The sequence below is a fragment of the Pezoporus wallicus genome, unplaced genomic scaffold (assembly GCF_028554395.1).
Source record: "Pezoporus wallicus isolate ANWC-B61680 ecotype Strahan unplaced genomic scaffold, APGP_CSIRO_Pwel_v1 contig_6732, whole genome shotgun sequence".
Lineage (NCBI taxonomy): Eukaryota > Metazoa > Chordata > Aves > Psittaciformes > Psittacidae > Pezoporus > Pezoporus wallicus.
Genome location: NW_026638638.1, coordinates 1,173,555 through 1,195,136, shown reverse-complemented (window position 1 = coordinate 1,195,136; position 21,582 = coordinate 1,173,555). Strand labels below are relative to the sequence as shown.

The following is a 21,582-nucleotide window of genomic DNA, read 5'->3' as shown; positions in this document are numbered from 1 at the left end:
AAACAAAATAATAGCAATTTTTTTACCCTTCCTTTCAGAGACCTTCCCTCTAAGCTGGGGAAAAATGTGATTTCTCTAAATGTAAAAGCACAACCATGGGAGCACTCCACATGGACCAGGTACTTGCAGGGATTTCATAGTGCTCCTCCAACATCCATAGAAGTTGTTGTTAGGTGGTATGAGCCACATCCACCAGCCACTGCTGGTGCAGTTTTCAGTAAATGGAAAACATGACGCCTTAACCAAGGTCAAACTGTTACGGGATTTTGGGCAAACAGTAGAGTGATCCTGAGCAGGATCCTGAGCAGGATCCTGATCCTGATCCTGCCTTTACCTTACTATATGGCACTGGAAAATACACTTGGGAAGACCAGGATGGATGTCTTTCCCTCTCAATTTGCTGGGGCTAGCAGATAGGAAGAGGTTACAGAATGAAGGCTCTTTGCCTGCTACAAAAAGGTAGAAGCTGGGTGAAGGACTCTTGCAGAAGACAGGAAGAACATGGCTCCTGTCCTTACAAGGTGTCATACAAGTGAAGGGGAAGGGAATCAGTGATTTGATTTAGGTGAATAAAGATGCTAGTATCTCCCTTCCCATCAGGAGGAATCTAGTGTATATGTCTGAGGCAGGGAAGAGAGATATTGAAAAGAATCTCCAGGCCTTGTGCTTTTCTGGCAGGATTTAGACAGGTATTTGTTCTCCCATGCAAAGCAGAAAAGCTGTTCTTTGGCCTGATCCTGTAAAAGGCTGAGTCACTTCCAGGGCTCAGTACCCCTCATCATGAGGGCACTGACCAACCAGTTTCAAGGGTCTTTTTCATTTTTTATTGTCTTTTGTGTTTCTTTCTTTTATTCTTTCTTTGGCAGAATGAGTTTCAGTTATTTCTCCATGAACAGTTTCCAGCTTTTTGCCTTCTAAGGCTGATGAGAAAGGCGAGAGTGTGCTGACAAAAACCAGCTCTATCAAAGCACAGTAACGTTCTTGCTGTCTGCCTTTATCACAGATCTAAGCAGTGTCAGGCACCCAAGATTTAAACAAGTGGCAAGGCTAAAAATAGACTGAACAAATGCACTTGTTGGTTTGACTTTTAAGAATTATTACAGATAAAATCTGCTTTGTATAAAATATATGCAGCAGAAAGGGAGGGGGGCTTCTAGGAGACTTGGGTACATTCAGATCCCGCCTTGCAAGCATAATGCAGCTAAGACACAAACCCTGGGTCTATGAAGGCACATTTATCTGCAACTCATCTCTGACCCAGAAGGGCCCCTGTTCCTGCGACTGGATCCAAGTGGGTCAGTTCCTGCATCTGCACAGACTTTCACTGATTTCAGCGCCTGGGCAGACCCTTCTGCAGGATTCAAATCCTGGATGTCTAAGTTCAGACAGAGCAGCATCCAAGGACCCTCATCTGTCCTTGGAGTCTTGTTCCCATATCTGGGAACACTCAGCAGGACAAAGAGCCAGCCTGCTCTCCAAGCCACAGTACGTAAGTGGTGAAATCCCCTGCAGACAGGAGGAGCCACCCACAGACTGATGGACTGATACCTAGTGAACCTCCAGAGCCCTGGAGAGCTGGGCTTGCAGCTTACAACCCACACCGTATCTCTCTGTTCTTCACTAAAAGCAAGACTGCTTTCAGGACTGTCTGTGCCAAGGATAAAGGCAGCAGGTCCTTCAAAACTGGTTTCAGCTTTCTAGTTCATACTTGTTATCTCACCCACTCCTTTTATTTCTGATCACCTTCTGTACTTGCCTCTCCCTCTGGACGCTAATGCTGTTCTTAGCGTCCACCTCCCACACCCTTTCCCCTTGCTAATCCCATTCAGATACTGACACTGGTACACAGGAAAACACAGGCAAATAAGGCCTGCAGCACTCACGGACTGCTGGAACACACAGCTGCCTGTAATCTTGTAGCGACAGGTTTGTGGGAAGGCATACACACTCTTAGTCCTCAACAGACACTGAAGAAATGAACCGAGTGCTTCCCACCTCCAATATTTGTCAGACCTGCATAAGAGGTGGAATTATAGCATGGTTTCTACTTCATGCTATGCCCAGTTACACTGTGCGGTTCAGTGCCACTCATTATTGGTGCAGGCCAAAAGCCGAGATGATTTGAAAAATGACTGGACATTTTCATGCTGGATACACCCGTGGTTTTTAAACGCAATGATTTATATGCTTATGAGGTCCCTATCCTATTAACTGCTGAAAAGGTATATAGCAGAGAAGGAATACCCTGCACTCACCCCCTTTCCTATACTTCCTCCCTGAACTAGAGACATCTTTGATCTAACCCAGTAAGACTATTACCATATTCTAAAGGACTGAAAACTCCTGCATTTCTTTATTCACTCTTCACCCAAGAGGATATCTTCAAGTGTCACCTGGTCTCTGCTGCCCAGCTAATGACCTCATCCTTTGCTTATGACTGGAGGACTGTTTTTTCTTTGATAAATCATTCTCTGTATTAATATCAAACAGCCTTAGTCTTTCTCAAGCAGATTAACATTTCTGTCAAATTACTCCCTCCCCTTCCCCACAGATAAAGAAAATGGACGAATGATGGCCATCAGTCCAATAGGAGTGACACAGATGTATTTTAAATAGCTTCGGGGGGGGGGGAGGAAAACCTCCCAGTAAGTCAGTGTTTGATATGAACTTGACTTGTGAAATAGAAAAATAGAAGATCAAGTGTCTTAAGGCTGAAACCTGTATTTTATGTTTCTACAAAGTTGGGTGTGAAAATTGTGGTGGTGGTGAAAATTTTCTGTTGTTGTTCACTTAAAGCAGCATCAATAATGGAGATGAATTTTCTTGAAGAATTAGGAAGAACTGATAAAGATGTTTAACCTTTCTTATTTTCAAGGTGGAGGGAAGGTATATATTTAAAAGCAATTAAAATTGTATTTTCCAAAGGACTCGCCCGCATAGGCAAGCTAAAGCATGAGCTCTTTGTAATTACAAGTTCTTTGTACTCAGAAGTTCTCAGAACCAGTTTAACCATCCAGAATCACTGTTACACGCAAGACAGCCAGGTGTTATTATCCATCACTGTCAAATAAACTCATGTCAAATTAGGCTTTCAGTCATCTTGATTACTTGAATGAGTCAAGCAGCAGAATCAGTGAACCTGCTTTGGTAACAACTGATCAGAAATAGTCCGAGACAGTGATAGGAGTCAGGATTCTTAATTCCTGCTCTGTTACTTTAACACTTCACTTCCTCCAGTAAAGCTGCAGACATTTCTTTTGCTACCATGGCATCTCACATGAGCTGAGGAATGGAGTTGCTGAAGAGGGCTGTGGGTTTTTTTTTTTCCCCTCTGACAAGTTTTCTATCAAGTTTAATAAATAGAATTTGAAAGTTTTTTTCATATTCTCCCCTACAGCTGTGTGAATGGCACTGAGCAAGTTGTTATCAGCTGGATTTGCAGGAACATGAGCTAATTTCTGAGCTTCTAAAATACCATCTGATTTCTCTCCCAGATCAAGAGACAACTGTCTTCTGCAAAATTTCAGCTGAATTCTTTGGCAGTTTTCAGAAAAATAAAAACCAAACCAGTCCCAACATACTTGGGGGTGGAGGAGAATGAGGTTTTGGCCTTCAAAGAACAATGCTTCAACAAAACGATTTTCCTATGGAGGGAATCAACATTTGTGCTGGGGACCACCCAGCTGGAATGCAGGTTGGCAGGAAAAGACTTGGGGTCCTGATGGACACGAAGCTGGCCATGAGCCAGCAGTGTGCCCTTGCGGCAAAGGTGGCTGGGCTGCATTATGCAAAACTATTGCCAGCAGGTCAAGAGATCCTTCCCCTCTATTCAGCATTGATGAGGCCACACCTGGAGCAGCGTGTCTAGTTCTAGGCTTCCAAGTCCAAAAGAGATATGGACATATGGAGAGTCCAATGAATGGACACAAAGTTGATGAAGAGACTGGAGCATATCTCCTGAGGAAAGGCTCAAAGAGCTGGAACTTTGAGCCTGGAAAAGAGAATGCTCAAAGGAGATTTTATCACTGTACACAAGTACCTGAAAGGAGGGTGCAAAGAGGTTGGAGCCAGGATCTTTTCAGTGGTGTCCAGTGACAGGCCCAGAGACAATGGGCACAAACTGAAATACAGGAAGCTCTGTCTGAATATCTGGAAACAATTTTTCACTGTGAGGATGACTGAGCATTGGCACAAGTTGCCCAAGGGAGTTTGTGGAGTCTCCATCCTTGGAGATACTTAGAAGTTGTCTAGACAAATCCTGGTCCTGGGCAACCGAATCTAAGTGGTCCTGCTTGAGCAGGGGGTTTGGACTAGATGACCTCCAGAGGTCCCTTCCAACCTCAGCCATGCTGTGATTGATTCTCTGACTTTCTAAATGCAGTGACTGTGTCAGCAGTGATAACAGAAGGTTTGGGCTTGGGGCTGCTTTCAGTTACCCCAGATGACAGGCAAGGAGCAGCCTGTGAACTTTAGGTACAGCTTTTCCTTTCTAGTCGTGTAACCAATACCTTGCAGTGCCGGGTTTGGATATGAAAGGGCTTTTTCAATGCTATATAAGGATATGCTGACTCACACAAAGACCAGATAAAAGAGCTATAAAACCAATTCCATTAGGTCAGGACAGTTTTTCATGATTGTCCCTTCTCCAAAGTATGTGCTATAAATCTATGATTCTCCCATGTGAAGGAATGTTTTAAGAGAGATGGTTTCCGGTTCGGGCATGGGTAGAAAGCCAGCAGCACTCAGAGATCCAAAGCCTAATTCTAATGGTGACCTTCCATGCAACACAGTTCCAGACTTCTGTGGTATATGGCTTACCCACCCCACAGCATGAGAATTATCTGCTGTGCTCATGGAGGCTTTAAACGGAGCTCTGGGAAATTGATCGGACATTTGCCACTGGCTTTGATAGATCTACAAACAGATCCAAGTTTATTCCTATTCTATGTCCTTCTAGCTCACAGCTGCACTGCTTTCTCTGCATAGATCAAAAGAGACAGGAATGTTAATATGTGCCCTAAGTTGCTTCCACAGCATAAAAAGCTTTGCCCACTAGATCTTTTAAGTAAAACATACTCTGAAGTGACCTCCTGTAATTTAAATAACTCAGGAATTCAAATCAGAAACCTCTTTGATATGGTTCAGGGTCTGTAAACCCTCTGAAACCTTTCACAGAAAAATCTCCTACTATTTCTTTTTTTTTACAGAGGTTCCATAACAGAAAATAATTACAAGGAACCAGTTATGGTTGCTCAGAGTTGGTCTCAATAACCAAGTTACTGTGTTTGAAAAGTGGAAGTTCACCCAAGTAGCAACAATAGAGATTGTATCTGTCTCAGGTCTTCACAGGAGTTTGTTTTGATTTCTGAGCCTGCTTTGCTTACAGCTTTGTACAGAATTAGCAAGTAACTGGTTGAGTTTTCTGCTCTGTCCCCAGATGCACACAGCCATAGGCAGCTCCCAGGGCTTCTGCATTGTCTGGGAGTCAGTGGAAGCTGCTGGCACAAAACAGACACAGAATTTTGGCCTCTGGCCAGTGCACAACTATGAAAGGCTCAAACCACTGTACAAACAAAAAGGACCCAGTCCCATCCAAGAGCACCTTAAAAAGCGCATTATCATGCAAATATCCAAATACTGCTTCTACAAAAAGCAAATAAACAGCAGAGAAAAACCCAGCTGTGAAATACAACTGTGGTCTTGATTGAATGTCTCTTTCCCCCTTCACAACTGCAAGCACAGCAACAGTAACATTAAGGCTAACATAAGCAGTTTGTGTAAAGAAGCAGAGGTGAGACTTTGATGTTTAGCGTATGACTAAAAATTCCATGAGGAATGCAGGTTTTGAGAAAAGTGTCCACTGTGTTGAAAGTCCCAAGGTCCTGGGATCATTTAGATGAAGTATTCATGAACATCTGGATTCTTGTGTTACAATTCCAAGTGATGGGCAGCACTAGAGGCTCACCCAGAGCTGAATGAAGCATTTCAGCCAAGTAGAAGGATGTGTGGTGGCCAAGGCACTGTTTAGCAGGACTGCTCTCACCCACACCACAGCCCCTGTATGCACAGGAGGCCAGTGGCAGAGGAGCTGACTAGGAGAACAGAGGTTTGCTTGTGTATGTCTTGTGATGGAGATCAGAAAATAGGATCCAGGGGTGATTCTGAAATCTCACCTGTAATTTTTCTCTCTTCTTCCTCTAAAAGAATTCTGCCAAGGAATGAAGCACAATCAGTTCAGTGGAAGGTGGGTATCTAATTCCCTTATCCTATAATAAAATAACTTCAATAGCTTTTTTGCAAACAATCACAAAAATATAGAGCAACACCCTTTTATTTGCCATATAAAATGAAGCATGTTCTACAGGTACACACGCAGCAGTTACCATCATCTACCACAACTGAGGCATAGAGATAGGCTGAGACTTCAGTAAGTAGATGCATAGTTCCTCTGAATTAAATGTGGGCCCTAAATTCTTATTTAGACGCAAATATTACTGACCTAATTTTTAAGGGTTTTCCTATGACTTCAGTGAAGAAGCTTGTGGTGGTCAGCAGCCTGGAAATTTAGGCAGTAAATATTCCGATGCCTACTATTCTGGGACTTCCAAAGGAACTAAGCACCTAACTGTTTTTGAGGAATTTGGATTGTGATCTTAATTTCATGTCCCAGTTTAACCATGTATCTCACAGACAATCTAACAAGAACACTTGGCTAGCAACTCCTTTCTTTTCCAGATACAGTTAAAACTTAGAGATCAACAGAACTATGGATTTGTTTTCCATCAGCACTTCTTTCAACACTCTGCAAGTAATGTGCCTGAAACTTGCAACTCACATCAAAACTGTATGGAGGTCTGTCAGAGTAAATGTGGATTTGCAGCTCCTGCACTGGTGTGTGCTTAATGCAGAGCTGTATAGGCAAGTGAGTGGTGTCACCCTGTGCGGTTATTTGTGGTGCACTGCCACCTAAGTGATGGGCACATTTGTGTCTGCTTATATGGATGAATTAGGCATCTATGTGCACTATATGTGAGTGCCACAAACCCTTCAGTCTCACCCTATCAGGTGTATGTTAAAGACCAGGAAAAGCAGAGGCTCAGAAAAGACTGTGTAGTCCTGTGCATGGGGCACTGAGCTGACTACCCAGAGACCTCAGTTCTTTTCTTAGAAATGTTATTCATGTGCTACATGACCTTTGGAGTGTCCCTGCTCTCCTCTGCACTTCTACTTTCCCTCCCAGGCCTGCTTTTCCTCACTGCAAATTCTTTACAGCAAAAAGTTTCTCCCTTGTTTTATCCTTCAGTCTCATGCAGAGGTGATGAAATACAAAAAAATTAATAGCAACTGAGAAAACCAAAAGCATATAAATTCATTTAGTTCATGGATGTTACAATTTTGTCCACAAGGATGAGATGTAGCACTATATTCTTGCAATTGTCTCTTTAAGGTATGCCAGGAAAATGCAAGTCAGGTCTTTGGCTGAATTGCTGTATACATTATTAAGAAAAAAACCCAAAGGCTTAAACAAATTTCACATCCCAGACCCACATCCCTCTTAAAGTTGGTCTGCCTTCCTTGTTTTAGCCTCCCACTGGGACATAATAAAGTGTCTGCTTGCCAAAGAAAACTTTGACTTCTTGAGGAACCGACACATGAAAAACAAACCTGAGGGTTTTGATGGCTGGTTTTCCATTTTTCACTGAGAAACCTACCGAAACTCCTGGACCAGCATTACCCGTCAGCTCTGAGCTTCGTGCCTGACTGCGTGTATCTGGAGGCAGGTGAAGTACGTCGCGGCTGTAGGATAGCTGTGGATCTATTCTGCGCTGGGCTGGAGATGAGCGAGGCGATGTGACTCTGCCGGGCCGGAGTAGGAGCGGGGTGCCCCGCGTCTCCTCCAGATGTCAGCACAGGCCAGCGCAGCTCCCCCGAGCCCTCCGCTGGGGCGCTGCGGGGATGGGTGGGCGGCCCCGCTCCCCTCTCTGCTACATTTGTTTTTCTAATTTCTTTCTTCTTGAAGGTTTACCAGCTGCTTTATTACCAGGCTGAGCTTTCCTTCCAGTCTCTCCCTCTCTCCTCCTCCTTCCCCTTTTTTTGTTCCTCGAGACAATCACTGTCTCTGGTCCCAGCTGCCACTGCTGATTTTTCATTACAGTTTAATTTAAAACTGGGATTGGAATGGAAATGTCTTTTTGCCGTTTGGGGTTTGCAAGGCCTGTGGTTTTATTGCCAAAGGCACAAATGTTAGCTACTACTGTTTTCCAGAGTGCAAGTGTAAGGGGCCTGCCAAAGGGGGGGCAAAAGGGTCGGGAGGCTCGTGAGGAACGGTGCGGGGGGGAGGGGGGGGGCGAATAAATCCACCTCACAGAGAGAAAATAACCCAATTCTTTGCTTATGCATTTATGCTGGTACATGTGCTGCTGTGTTAGAAGGAGGTGGGGTTGTAACATGTCTCTGGGCATGGGGTCTGTGCACTGCACTCATGAAGCAGATGTAAAAACAGACCACAGCGCTGCTTGCTTCCTCAGGGGACATCAATGGGGAACACACAAAACAGGCTAACTACTTTTCATTTAAAGCTCCTTGACTCTCTTGCTTTATATAGCAAGCTGAGTGTTATATAGCACCCTGCTCAGTAATAGCACTTCAAGGAAAAACAAAACTGGAGCGAGGATGTGTGAGAAAAAAAAAGGAGACCTGCTAGTCATTGCCTTCAGTTACCTTTTCTTATTCTATATCAGAGACTAGGACACTACCGACATCACTACAAGCTCTCCCAGGAGGTCAACAGCAAGCTGTCCTAAAGCAGTGTCCCCCTGCATGTCCCCAGCTGGCAGAGCCTCTGCTGTTCCTTCTGGTCTGCTTTACCCAGTCTCCTTCATTCATCTATAAGGAAATGATCAGACAAAGAAGAAAGAAATCGCACAATTTCCAAGTTCAAAATTAACTTAAGCTGGATGGAAATTTAATCCTTTCTCTCTAGAGAAAAATGGACGAGGATGTTGTGGACAGTTGCAGTCTTCAATTTGAATATTGAACGCAGGAAGCTACTGTTTCCAGCATGGCAGGTTACAGATGGGAGTGCCTAATCTCTGATCTGGTATGCTAAAAAACAATTATTGTCTCTTCTGCTAGGAAGAGCCTTATCTTTTCCTGGCTACAGCATTTCAGATGTCAGACAAATTTCTGCATTATCTTGGTGGATCATACTGACTCTTCACACGTCCAACATTTCAGCCTCCTTCCCCATTTGCTTTGGGCTGCTCTGCATCTGGAGCTCATCTGGTATTGATATGGCATTTCACTGTCAGTCCACCACAGCAAGAGCACGTGCTGCTCTGCAGAGATGCACAGAGCTTCTTCTCCTCCAGCATTTTTCATGTCTCTCTCCACTGCCAAACAGGTTCTCAGTTACACAGAAGCACTGACAAGAAATTCAGTGGGATAGCTTCTGGTCACATGCAGTTTAGCCTGCTTTCTACCCTCCTCTCCAGGCCTCTAAATACACTAGAGGGCTTTCTGAGATACTGATTCTTCTCCCACACTCAAAGACAGCCGTTTCTACACCCTCCTGCAGTGCTGAGTGCCCCTCCAGTTCTACTTTCCCGTTGCGCTTGGTTGTAATGTATATAGTTCTAAAGACAGTTTGGGGATTGTGCTGGAAGAGCAGTAGATGATATATCCACCATGCTTACCTTGATGTAGATGGGCTGAGTGGGGACTCTAGGGCAGAGCTGTGTGTGACTAGTTGGGGAGGACAAAAACACTGACAATAGAAGGAACTGATTAAGACTCTTGAGAAAGGAAGAAACCTGATCAGAAACAGCAGGAAAAGATTTTAGCTGTGAAGAAAGCTCAGACAAAAAAGGCTGATCCACAGAGATGAACCAAGATGCAATAAATGCTGAAAGACATTGTGCTCAGTCCCTGATCCACTCTCAAAGGTTTTTAGTCAGGTTCAGATGGAAAGGGTGGTTTCCAGAATCACTGCAAACGAAGAAGTAACAGGATTTGGCAGGAGCACAAATGCGGTAAAGGCTGAACAGAGAAGTGCTGAAGGCTGAGTGTCATTTTCTTCCACTTGCATAGGTTTCTCTGTCCACTGGTTGTGATCATCCAGGAACCACTTCTTTTGTACAGTGATCTTTCTCTATCCTTGTCAGCCTGCAAATTTCGTTTCCAACATCTGTTTTCTTTGCTGCCTCTCTGCTTCCAAGTTGGATCTGTGTGCCAAGGGGTAGTGACAGAAGGCTAACAATGGGGGTTATTTAGTCTTGGTGATGTCCCTGTTCACATACAGACAGCCTTGGACAAAGATCTGGCTACCGTCCACGGGAAAACTCAAACAAAACAAGCCCGAAACAAACAAACAAAAACCCAATCAAAGAACAGCTTCCCATAACTTTTTTTTCTCCCTCTCTGTACCAACAGAATCTGCTGGGGTCACTGAATCATTAAGAAATAAATCAGTTAGCAAAGACTTGGATTAACAGCAATGGTAGACCCAAGGTAAGCTGCCCAAGGGTTTTATAAGAGAAGGGAAACTCTCTGATCTGCCAATTCAGAGAGGGATAGAAATGTCCAGACAGGTTCCATGTCCCTGAGGAGCAGCCATGTCTATGAGGGAGGTGAAGTGTCTCAGGCACATTAAAAGAAATCATCTATTCCCACGAAGAGTGTTTGGGGGAATACCAAAGCTTACCCCAAACTAGGTAACCCCAAAAAACATGTCCACCAGGAGAAGCTTTCCCAAGGCTCAACTGGAGACACCAGCCCAGGGTTCAAGCTTGCATCACTCTGTGTTGTCTCATGGTCCCACCACTGCTGGCACTACCAGGAACACCTCCCACACACTTCACTGGGAGGCTGCATTCAGTTCCTCACGCGCTATTTGCATTTTGCAGTGTTGTGGGATACATCCTGTGAGACTGCACCCACTGTTTCTGGCTCTGGGCCTGCTCCCTGCCTGGGTTTGCTCCTCAGTGTCTTTCCAGCCAGCTACAGCGCTGAGTGTTCTGTGTCACTTCAATGACCTAGTCCTCTGCCTGCCACAGGAGAAACCTGCTCCTCTTAAAGACCCAGGGCAGTTCAGAAGGTGTGAATAGACTGCTAATTCTGGAGTACTAATGCAGTCCCTTGATTCTGAGATTCAGCTTTTCTCCCATTGCAAACATGCTGCTGTTCTCTTGGCTTCAGCTTCTGAGCTGCTGCCCATGCTCACTGAAGTCACCACATAGCTTGGCCAAGGAGGCATGACGAACACGCAATGGTACAGCTTTTATAGGGAAACTTATGCCCATACCTTTCTCCTATACTACCCACTGACACAATTTCATCCTGGCTGCCGTTGTGATTTTTATGGAGTATTGTTTCACAGGGTTCTGCAATTTGCCAATCATCACAGCATCCTTTACCCCCCCGAATATCTCTTTCTCTCTTTCTGTCTCCCCCCAACAGAGCTGTAGGCTGCTCTTAATGCCCAGAACTTTATTACCTATTTCTGGGAAAGCCATATAGGAACAGATAAGTCTTCAGGGCCAGCTCAGACTCTAATATTGGGTGACTCAACAAAACGTCTCCCACATAAATACCTACAGTTTGCCCTCACATTTTGCTGCATTCATCTTTCTCATTGACTTTTTCTTCAGCAATAACACTTTGCATTTCTTGAGCACTTTCCACATGAAAATCACATAGAAGGCTACAGACAGAAATTGATGAATCTACTCAGAATCTGAGAGACAGAAGAAACTATGCTTATGTGGCAAGTTATCTACTGATAATTTTAAAGCTTCTAACATCTATACAGGCTAAAGGTCACCCCAAAATGTTAAAGCAGGCTCCACAAGTGGTCTCAAAGGAACAGCTGTTCTCCGTTCTGCTCTTAGGGGTAATTGCTGGCTTCTACGCTGATGACATTTCCTAGGGGAATGTCAGAAGGTTTGAAGAGACCTCCTAATGGCATTTGATGCTGTGTTAAAAACATGAAAATGGCCATGGGAGAGACAATCTTCTGAATGCCAGTATGGAAACAGCATGGATACTGAGAGACAGAGATACTGCTTTGGTCTTTGTTCCCAGTTCGCTTTAGGAGAGACTCTTTGTCAGGAGCTCTAGCTCAAAATTCCCCAAATGCTACTTCTATCAGCCTAAGCCCTTAAAGTCACATGTGCAAAATCCCCCAGCACATCTGCACTCAAGGCAACCAACCACTGGGACAAACATGTTGCTTTTAGTTTTCAGACCTAGCCTACTGATCCTCCTCCTATGCAATGGTAAATAGAATTCCAGTGGTTTGGCCTTTCTTGCAGAACTGATGTCAGCACATGAAAACAATAATATTTCTTATCCCTGCTACCCAGAACACACTTAAAATGAACAGGGAAAAACCAAACCAAACCCAGCCTCCTCAGGCTTTTTACAGTCCAATACAATGCATTTCCATCCCAGTAAGGATTAAATACCAGTGCTATGGCAACACTGGAACATCTGTTGAAGGCATCAAGAAGTTCATCAAATTAATGGCAGGTCTGTGTACACTGTGCAAGAAGCAAGGTATGAGGTCTAACTGCAACGTATCAATACAAAAATATCTAGGAAGACAAAAAACTTACATCTCCAAAAGATGCATTAAAAGGTAAATATTTTCTGAGCTATTTCATATCTTGTCTTGCTGAGAAGCTGATTACAACTCTAAGGGTTTTACTGCTGAGGAATACTAGAGGCTGTCATCTGGGCTTTTTACAGAGTGGGAGTCCTATCCAAGTTTGTTAGCCTGTATTTATAGACTCAGCTATGGCAAAAAAAAACGCAGCCCCAGTGTTAACTGTCCAGTTCAACAAGAAAATGTACTTTTGATCTCATTTGCTGCTATAGAATTTTTTTCAGAAATCTCATGGAAAATCTTACAAAGCCCAGGTTAGCTTCTACATATGGGACCCATCAACTCCTCATTTCTGCTGGTACTTAGCAAATATTTGTCTGGTGACTACACATGAACTTTTTGTGGTTTTGCTTTGTTTCACACTGCAGAACACTCTGTTGACTTGGTTTGGTTTTGGAAAGCACTAAGCATAGAACGCAGCCCCAGTACATCCGAGAGAATCAGTTAGTTATGTTAAATCGTGTGGAACCACTTTCAGATTCTTTGGCAGCGAGAAGAGTCTGATCTTTCCCTTTCCTGGGATTTCAGAGTGTTGGCCATTGTTGCACTGAAAGCTTTACCCCACACAATGCAAAAGCACACCCAAGGATTATGCATTTGGACAGGAATTGTATACCATCCTCCAGGACGTAAGGGGAAGAAAAGAATCACCCATTTCCAATGTGGTCTCTGAAATAGATATATGTGTGTGTGTGCACATGTGTATACAGGGAGCTTCACTGCCCATTGTCTGAAGGTGGTATCATGTCACACACCTATTCCAGTGCCTTCGGCTATGCCTACTGGAAAGGGCAGCTCATCCACACCAGCTGAGTAGCTTACTATCATTCTGATGGAAAACGGGAAGACACTACAAACAACTACATGGACTTTCTCCCTTGGCATCTGGAATCCAGGAATTCTGGGGATCTAAACAGCTCCTGAACCCCTATGTTGTGGGGGAGAGGAAATAAAAAATCCCACCTTATCAGTCATATTCCTGGGCTTGAGCCATTTATTTTGAAAAGCCAGAAGGCAAGACAAACCAAGGTCATCTATAGAAATTACTTTTCTAAGTCATAAAGCAACAATATGGGTCATCAGCAGACAGCTGCCTATGTAGCATTCTTTCCTTCTGCCCAGCATGCTTCTCCTGCCTCTGGCATCCCCCAGTACATCCTGATGCAAAGGAAAGACTGCTGCTCCAGCATGGCCCAGCTTTGCAACAGCAGGGCTGCTTCAAAAGGAGCTGAGCTGCATTGGCAAGGAAAAGTGGGGAAAGCTGTACAGCACTTGACAACACCATATTTATTCAAGCTGGTGTGATTAGCACTTCTTTTTCTTAACCTGCCTTTTTCCCAGAAGTGTAAATTATCAGAGGCTAGAGGGATTTTTTTGCTCTTTGCTTTCTGTTTGGATAGAAGGGGCTTTGTGGACTGAATGTGCTTAATAAAGATGCACACCTTGTATTCATGTTTATGGCTCTAAAATGCTCCCCTCAAACAGTTAGAAAAAGGGTTTATGTATTCAACCTTCCTCTGAGGAATGAATGAAAGGAAAGGAAAGGCAAAACCTGCCAGACATTGAAGGTCTTATAAACTTGGGGTTATTTTTAGTTTTCTAGTGTAAAAAGTCATTGAGATGAGCAGTGATCTGTTTCCAGCAGAAAAACATCTGAATCTTCATTAATAATTCCTCATAGATGGCTGTGTGCCTTTATCTGACAGACTGACAAGCCATACTAAACAACAGTTACTGCACTAATGGAAAAGATATAATCTCACTACCCAGACTCATGGTGCTTCCATTGTCATGTTACAATATGACTGGAGTCTCCACCTTCCCTGAGAGACATGGCAGCAGGGTTATTTTATAAGGACTTGCACAAATGTGCTCATGATGGATGAAGTTTGGTGCTTTGACACAGAAATGTATTGGAAACTAGATCTGACGCAAGATATAAAGAAGGAGAGGGAAGAGAAAAAACAAGAACTCAAATGTGTAATCTTACCCTTGATCTGCCTGTCAGTGACAATTAGAAAAAGCCTGTATCAAAAGCTGAGCTTCAAACTGCTCAGAGGATGGGATTTCATAGTTCCCAGCTAAATGTCCTAGCTGGCTTTTACAAAGCCAGGTTAGTGAAAGTCAATGACACAAGTTCTATTCCTGGCCTTGGTTCTCTTGCAAAGTCGGTGGCTTCTCCTTGCAGTGGCTCTGAGGCAATGGAAATAAAGACTCGTACCTTTTGCCACACCATCGCATTGGAGAAGAGAGTAAACTGGATCATTTTACTCTCCTGGGTGGTGCTGAAACAAAGCCAAAACTTATCCAGCCTTTGAACTGGCTCAGAATAGAATCCCAGCTAAAGGCATTGAATCCATCCCAGCTGCTGGTGGACATGGTATGACCTCATATGCAGCACCAGGTCTGTGTCAGTAACACTGCAAGGGAAAGAACAGCTTCTAAAGCTGCTAGCCTGGGCCAATTTTAAAATGACAAACACACCCTAAGCTACTGGACCGTTTACTTTCCTCCCTCTTCCTGATGTTATCAGTATTTCCTAAACCCTGCCTGTCAGGCATGCTTTGTTAATAACCTTCCAGTATTCTCAGAGCAAAGGTTGCCCAACAGCTTTCCCATCTTCCTGTTGCCTGTCAGGAGAGGAAATTACAGCTTTCAGGAGAACCTGACACAGAGGGAACTGGATAGCACACTGGGGTCAAGGGTAAGAATGCATGAAGAAGTGAGAAAGCACAGGCACACCAGCTGGCTGCACAGGAAAAGCTTTGCCTCCGCTTTCCCTTGTTTACTGCATCAGGATGTTCAGGAAGAAACTCAACAGGCTTCATATCTGAAACAGCCACTCAAGCACAAATCACTGTTTACAAAGCAGTGTGAGGGAGAAAAATAACGACTAACAAACAACTAACTAACAAAAATAACAACTAACAAGTTTGTGACAACTTAGGTCTTTCCTCTTAAGCCGAGGATTCTGAAAGTGTGGACAACACTACCAGCTTTCACACAACTGTTTTATTCCCTCTTGTCTCAACTGCCATCTGTGAAAAGTCCCAGCCAAACCAGAAGTACCCGAAGTGCTATCAGGATACACCTATCTACTCCTTCAGCAAAGGAAAACTTCCCCAAGTGGCTTTCCTAAGACCGTTACCTGGAAGAAGAAAGGTTTGGAGAGGAAAGTGCTTTAGGACATGCTCCTACAATAAAAACATACTTATTGGGACCCTCTAATTGTTCACCTAGAATGCAAGGCCATTTAGGCCATGTCTACCAATGTGGGACACACCAAACCTCCGCATGTACTCTCCACACTCCCTGGGTCTCTGGTCTCCACACTTCTCCAGCCCTGAGCCTGAGAATAGGTCTTTTGACTCTACCAGCCCTGCAGCAGGCCAGTGCAACTGCCTTCTGTCAAATCATTTCTTCATGTAAGTAAAGAAGATTATGCCCAGCTGTCCTCAGCCATGCAGAGGTGTACATGCTCTCTGAAGTTCATATGGATATCCACATTGCTATGCTGGGCTCAGAAAAAAATATCCCAGGCATAGCTAGCTGTGAGAAAAATCCTTTTAACCTTTGTACTTCTAACAGCCTAGTGCATGGATCCTTTGCGACCAAGTAGGTACAACTAGCTCAAACTGTGACAACCCGTCAACAGAGTTCACCAGAAAAATAACTCTTAGATTTGCTGCTGTTTGTGCTAAATCCACATCAAGGTCTTTGTTCCTGCATGGGAATGGTCCTGACTACTGATGACAACACTACTTCCTATAGCTATGACTCTGTCCTCCCTGCTGTCTTCTATCAAGTACAATGAAAAGAAAATATTCCACTAAAAAGAGACCATAGAACCACAAATTTGCCAGGGCTGATTCTGAAATAAGAATGGACTCTAACCACGTTACATTTAGAAGTTTCACTGAGGGATAGAATATATTCTCCATCATTTGAAGATGTTAAAACAAGTCCTGGCATCTTCCTAGGATGAACTGTAGCTCCATCAGAAGATATCAGCCTGCTGAAGTTCTGTAAGTGACATGTGTTAAGGCAGCAGCAGGACCTGAAGTCACAACAGTCTTTTCTCTGAAAAATCTGGGTCCCCAGTCTTCTTTGATGTCTTCTGGCAGTCGGAACCCATTCATGTCTGTCCCCCTCCACACTCATCACTTCAGTCTGCTCTAATTTAGGCAGACTGTCTCAGGAGAAATGAGATGCCCAGTCATAATCCTTTTAAAATAAAATCACCCTATATTTTGTGAGTTAAATGGAATTTTGCTGGAGAATTAAAAGGAACACTGAAGTGCAGCATTGTGCAGGTTACAGAGTAATTTTTCTGTGCAGTGGTCAAGAAAACCAGATAGGATTGAGCATGGAGTGAGGAACGGTTGTGTTTCAAATGATCTGAGTTCAGATTTGCTAACAATTGTCAAAACAAAACACTGGAGAGAATTTGTAATTTCTCCTCATGAAGAGACAATGTAAAGACATAGTTGATAAGAGATATTTGTGGTAAAAGGCTGTAAAATTTTTGCTGGAAAATGTGAGTATTATCCTGTAACATAACCGAATTCCACAAAAACCCTAACTAGCCATTATGTAGAACAAGCTTCACCATCTGTACAATCACTGGAATGTCACCCACTTGACATAATTAAAAATACCTTCCTCTTGGAATTCTCCTTGCCGTGAGATTCCAGAACAGATAAGTAGTGTTTTACTGATTAGGAAACTGAGGCACGGACAGGAGAAGTGGTTTCTTCATCATCACCAAGTAGGCAGTAGCAGAATGGCATGTAGCTCCAACCTATCACAAGTGTTCACTGGGCCATGGCACAGCAATTGAGCAGAGACAGCAAAAACATAATCAGCAGATGCTGGTCAGCTTGCATAAAGTTTGATATTGGTTTGTTGGGGGAGAAGGCAGGGGGACAATGTTTTGTGGAACAAATGGAAATTGGAGTAGATGAGAAGAGAAAGAAGAAAGAATGAGCCAGTTAGCTTTGGGATATACCTGAGTGCCAGACAGATTCCTCTCAGGGATTCCAAAAGCACTGAGTGATTTTTATCTTCCTGTTAATTGTTTCATATTTGTTTTTCAGACAGCACAAGAAATCCAAGGCAGTACCCAGGGGAGTGGCTGGCAGCTGTTCAAAGACCGGTCTCTGGAATATCAGACAATGTCAAGCACAAGTGTCCAGGAAAAAGAAAAATAAGCAGACACAGGGAGAAGCCTACAGAGAAGCAAACTACAAAACAATCAGCCACCCCACACTGAAAGGTATACTGGGCATGCTTTCCAAGAGCAGTTTCAACCTTTGCCTTAACTGCTGCACTTACCTTCCCCTTGCAAGGATGGCTTCTCCTGATAGAAACCACCTGCATTTCCTACACCCCATGTTGAGGCTGGGTGCATGCAGAAGCAAGTATTGCAGATGAAAAGTAAAAAAAAAAAAAACCCAAAATGTTGTCTGAAAAGTAATTAGAAATACACAGAATGGATCAGGGTGGTAACACAAGCCAAAAAAGCAACTGAGAGACAGAAATAAACAAGGAAATATGCTTGATTCCTTTCAAAAGGAAATTAAGACCATAAGGAAAAAAAAAAGTAAGCTTCAGTTATAGGAGCAGGAATTGATACCCTTTTGGACTTGAAAATGTTCTTTAAATTGCCACTGTCTTGGAGAAACAATTTTCTAGAAAATAGGTGGCTTGGATTTGAAAATGTCATCAGACATAACTCAAGATGCCAAGAAAACACAAAGAATAAAGCAGATGGGGTAGGTAACAAAATGCCAAACCTTCCCGGTTAATTAGACAAGCCTACCAGATGGTAACAGTGCAGAATTGGGGTCCTGAAAGGGGAGCTCAGCTGTAGGCCCTGCTACACCCTGTCCTTATGCCCCTGATTACAGACATGACAGGGAGGTACCAGAGGAAAGCCTACTCTGTATACTGCAGTTTTCTTTTCCTCCTTTCTGTCTCTCAGAGTCAAGACTGCAGGACTGACCAGTTTTGATGAGTTGTTTTTGGGAGCAGAAGCATGACTGAGGGCTCAGGATTAGGACAAAAGCAGGATGGCTTATGACAGACACTGCTTTAAAACAAAACAGAAAAGAAGATAAAAAATCCCTCTATATTATGGAGACTGTTTTGTGTTTTCCATGAAGACACTTAAAAAATGGCTATGATTAAAAATGCTGAAATGCTGGCAGTAGTGCCCCAATTAGTCACAAGTTGTGGAGCCTTTGCTGTACCCAGCCCAGAGGCCTGGTTTCCTGACTCACACCACAAAAACTGCTGGTGGACAGTTAATCCTTCACTTGAGATAAAGCCAACATGAAACATTGCCAACATTCTTACATTTATTAAGTTCAAAAATCAGACTTTGCTACTTCGTGTGATTTGTGGTATGTAACTAGTTTTGCTGGATTTAGTCTTCCTTCTAAGCTAGTCAGAAATACATAAAGCATACTTTCTTTGTCCTGTATTATTCATCAGGCTGTTTTGTACTAAGCCCATTTCAGCCTTTAAACCTGTGGCAAATTGCCTCGGTTATCTGTTGAAAATTCATCACTTTCATAGTATCACTGATTGCTAGAGTCACACAGCATTGGCTTTTTTCTTTTTGATGAAGTGACCACCAAAGTCTAAAGCAAGATGCCCACTAGTAAGCTGTAGAAATGAGACTTAACCAAATCATTGTAAGATCAGGTCTTCCTTGTCTATGGGCTAGTGGTATGCACATTCAGAGGAGATGCAAACATCCCAGTGAAATTGCCCTTTTTCTCCCATGACAGCCTCCCACCTTATTAGTCTTGTAATAATCTTGTACAAAGATTCAGAATCAGGGCCTCTTACATGCCTATACACAAGTGCATATGGTCCCTGATCCAAAGCACTGACAATAACTACACAGTCTAAGCAGAGTAGGAGACAACTATGTCTTTGTTCTATAAAAGTGAGCTGAGGCCCACAGAGGTGTCGTGACTCGCTAATACAAGTGTTGCACTCTTATCTCTTGGTTTTCTCCCTCCCTATCCACCAAATCTCCATTAACCACACAGCAGTACCTCTCTTTAGCAGCATTTAAGGGCTGCTCAATAGCTTTTTAAATGCAGAAGCAATTTCTGCTGATCTACTGCTGGTATGACAGTATTTTTGCCTTCCAGAAAACCTCAGTGATAGAAACTGTAGGAAGGGCATACATGCTAAGCAGGACTTCACCATCCAAATCAAAGCAAGACAGCTAATTAGTATAACAAGGTACAGGAGGAAGGTCTCAAAAAAATGGGACTACACGAGGCAGTTATAGAAACAGAGCAGTTGGCAGAATGCAGTCATGTAAGGGTCAAGGCCTGGATTAGCTGTTTCTGCTGAACGATGTCAGGATTACCCGCAAAAAAAAGCATTTTCCTCAGAAAAATTCTCCTTCAGCATCATGTATTCCTTTCAGGCAGGAAATCATGCAGAATGAATTCCCTCCAGAGAAACAGGCTGCAGCATTCCCAGAAGATGGAAGCCAAATTGCCCAGGCTCTTACTGAAAATCTTGTGAGGAAGAGGCTATTCCTGTTGAAGGCTGAGATCTTTGCATAAGACTCTGAGAGACAGAGCAAACAGGCATTCAAATTGCCAGGCAGGCAGAAGGATGCTTGTTCTTCCAGGGAAAAATCAACATAAACTCCTTTGCTAAATTAGCCTCATGCTTGTCAGTTCCTCAAAAACCCCACAGATTTTGCAGTGTAAAATAACTCCTTCTAAAGGACCCTGACGACATGCTGAGGAATAAATTCTTCACAATACTCCGCTTGGAAAGGCCAAGTTACATTGCAAACCAAGGACACCCCATTTCAAATCTCAGCTTCCTCCTAAGGCACAGACTAGCTCTCACAATCTTACATTCTCTAAGGTGACTATAGCAGGACTGGGGGAACAGCCGACTGGTGAAAAATAGCCTGCTTCATGGAACTGCTGATTGGTGAGAAAGCCTGCTTCACAAACAGATGAAAAAGACCTAAAGAGCCAGAGCAAAAGGTCTTCCTGCCTCTTAGAAATAAGACATGCTCTCCAATATAAACGCCATTTGTGGCAGGATCCAAGGACAGTACCAAACCCCACCCCAAACTGCACTCAATCCCTTCCCTCCACTACCCTCTCCTTTCCTCTTCCTTCTTTTGCAGGCTTCAGTGAGCCTCACAGGTTAACAAACTCCAGCTCCATCCACTCACCAGACACTTAACCCCTCAGCTGTCTGCTTCCAGCCTTGCAGACCTGACAGGAAGGTAGAGTTTTGGCCTTGGTTCAGATGCTACAGTGATAAGGGCTGTGGAAATACCTTTAGTTAAAATAAACAATACTGCACCAACCTTTTCCACTGTAGGATATTGAAGTCAGTAGATCCAAAGCTTTAGCCTCCTTCTTCCCTCCCTGTCCCACTCTAAGAGCTAGGTTGCATCCCAGCTAGGTTTAATGGCTAGGATGAGGAACCTCCCTGGATGGCTGAAGCATGATCTGCTGTTTTCAAGGTCTTCTGGAGATCAGAAATACAAGCCTTCAGGAAAGTAATCCTGTGGGTGTGCTACATACAGCAGCAGTGCTGTAGGTTGCAGTGAGGTTAGGTGTACATTCAGACTGCTCCTAGGGCACTCCAGAACTCAGGTGCTTGCCATGGAAACCTCGTCAACAGCCAGCAGCTGCCCTTGAGACTGCGCCTCCATAAGAAAACACTTCCCTTTTTTGCAGCGACCACTGGCATATCTTGACATGCAAATGTGCCATACAAACCAGCTGGTAGTTCATGCTCTTCATCAGAGGGGTGAATGATATCTGAGAACAGATGAAAGCAAAGAAAAACCTCTTTGACTTCAACTCCTCTTACCCTTTTTCCGTTCTCTACCTCATCTTGGAAAATTAGGAATAAGT

General features: G+C 43.6%; 1 long non-coding RNA gene across 1 annotated transcript in view; it reads right to left on the bottom strand.

The window, feature by feature from the left end:
* The window catches only part of LOC130600426 (uncharacterized), a 100,809-nt gene extending 79,632 nt beyond the window's left edge, over positions 1-21,177 (bottom strand). The window contains exon 1 of the long non-coding RNA XR_008972453.1: positions 21,027-21,177. This is a non-coding gene — a long non-coding RNA (uncharacterized LOC130600426). The remainder of the gene's footprint in view (positions 1-21,026) is intronic.
* Positions 21,178-21,582: the final 405 nt, after the last annotated feature.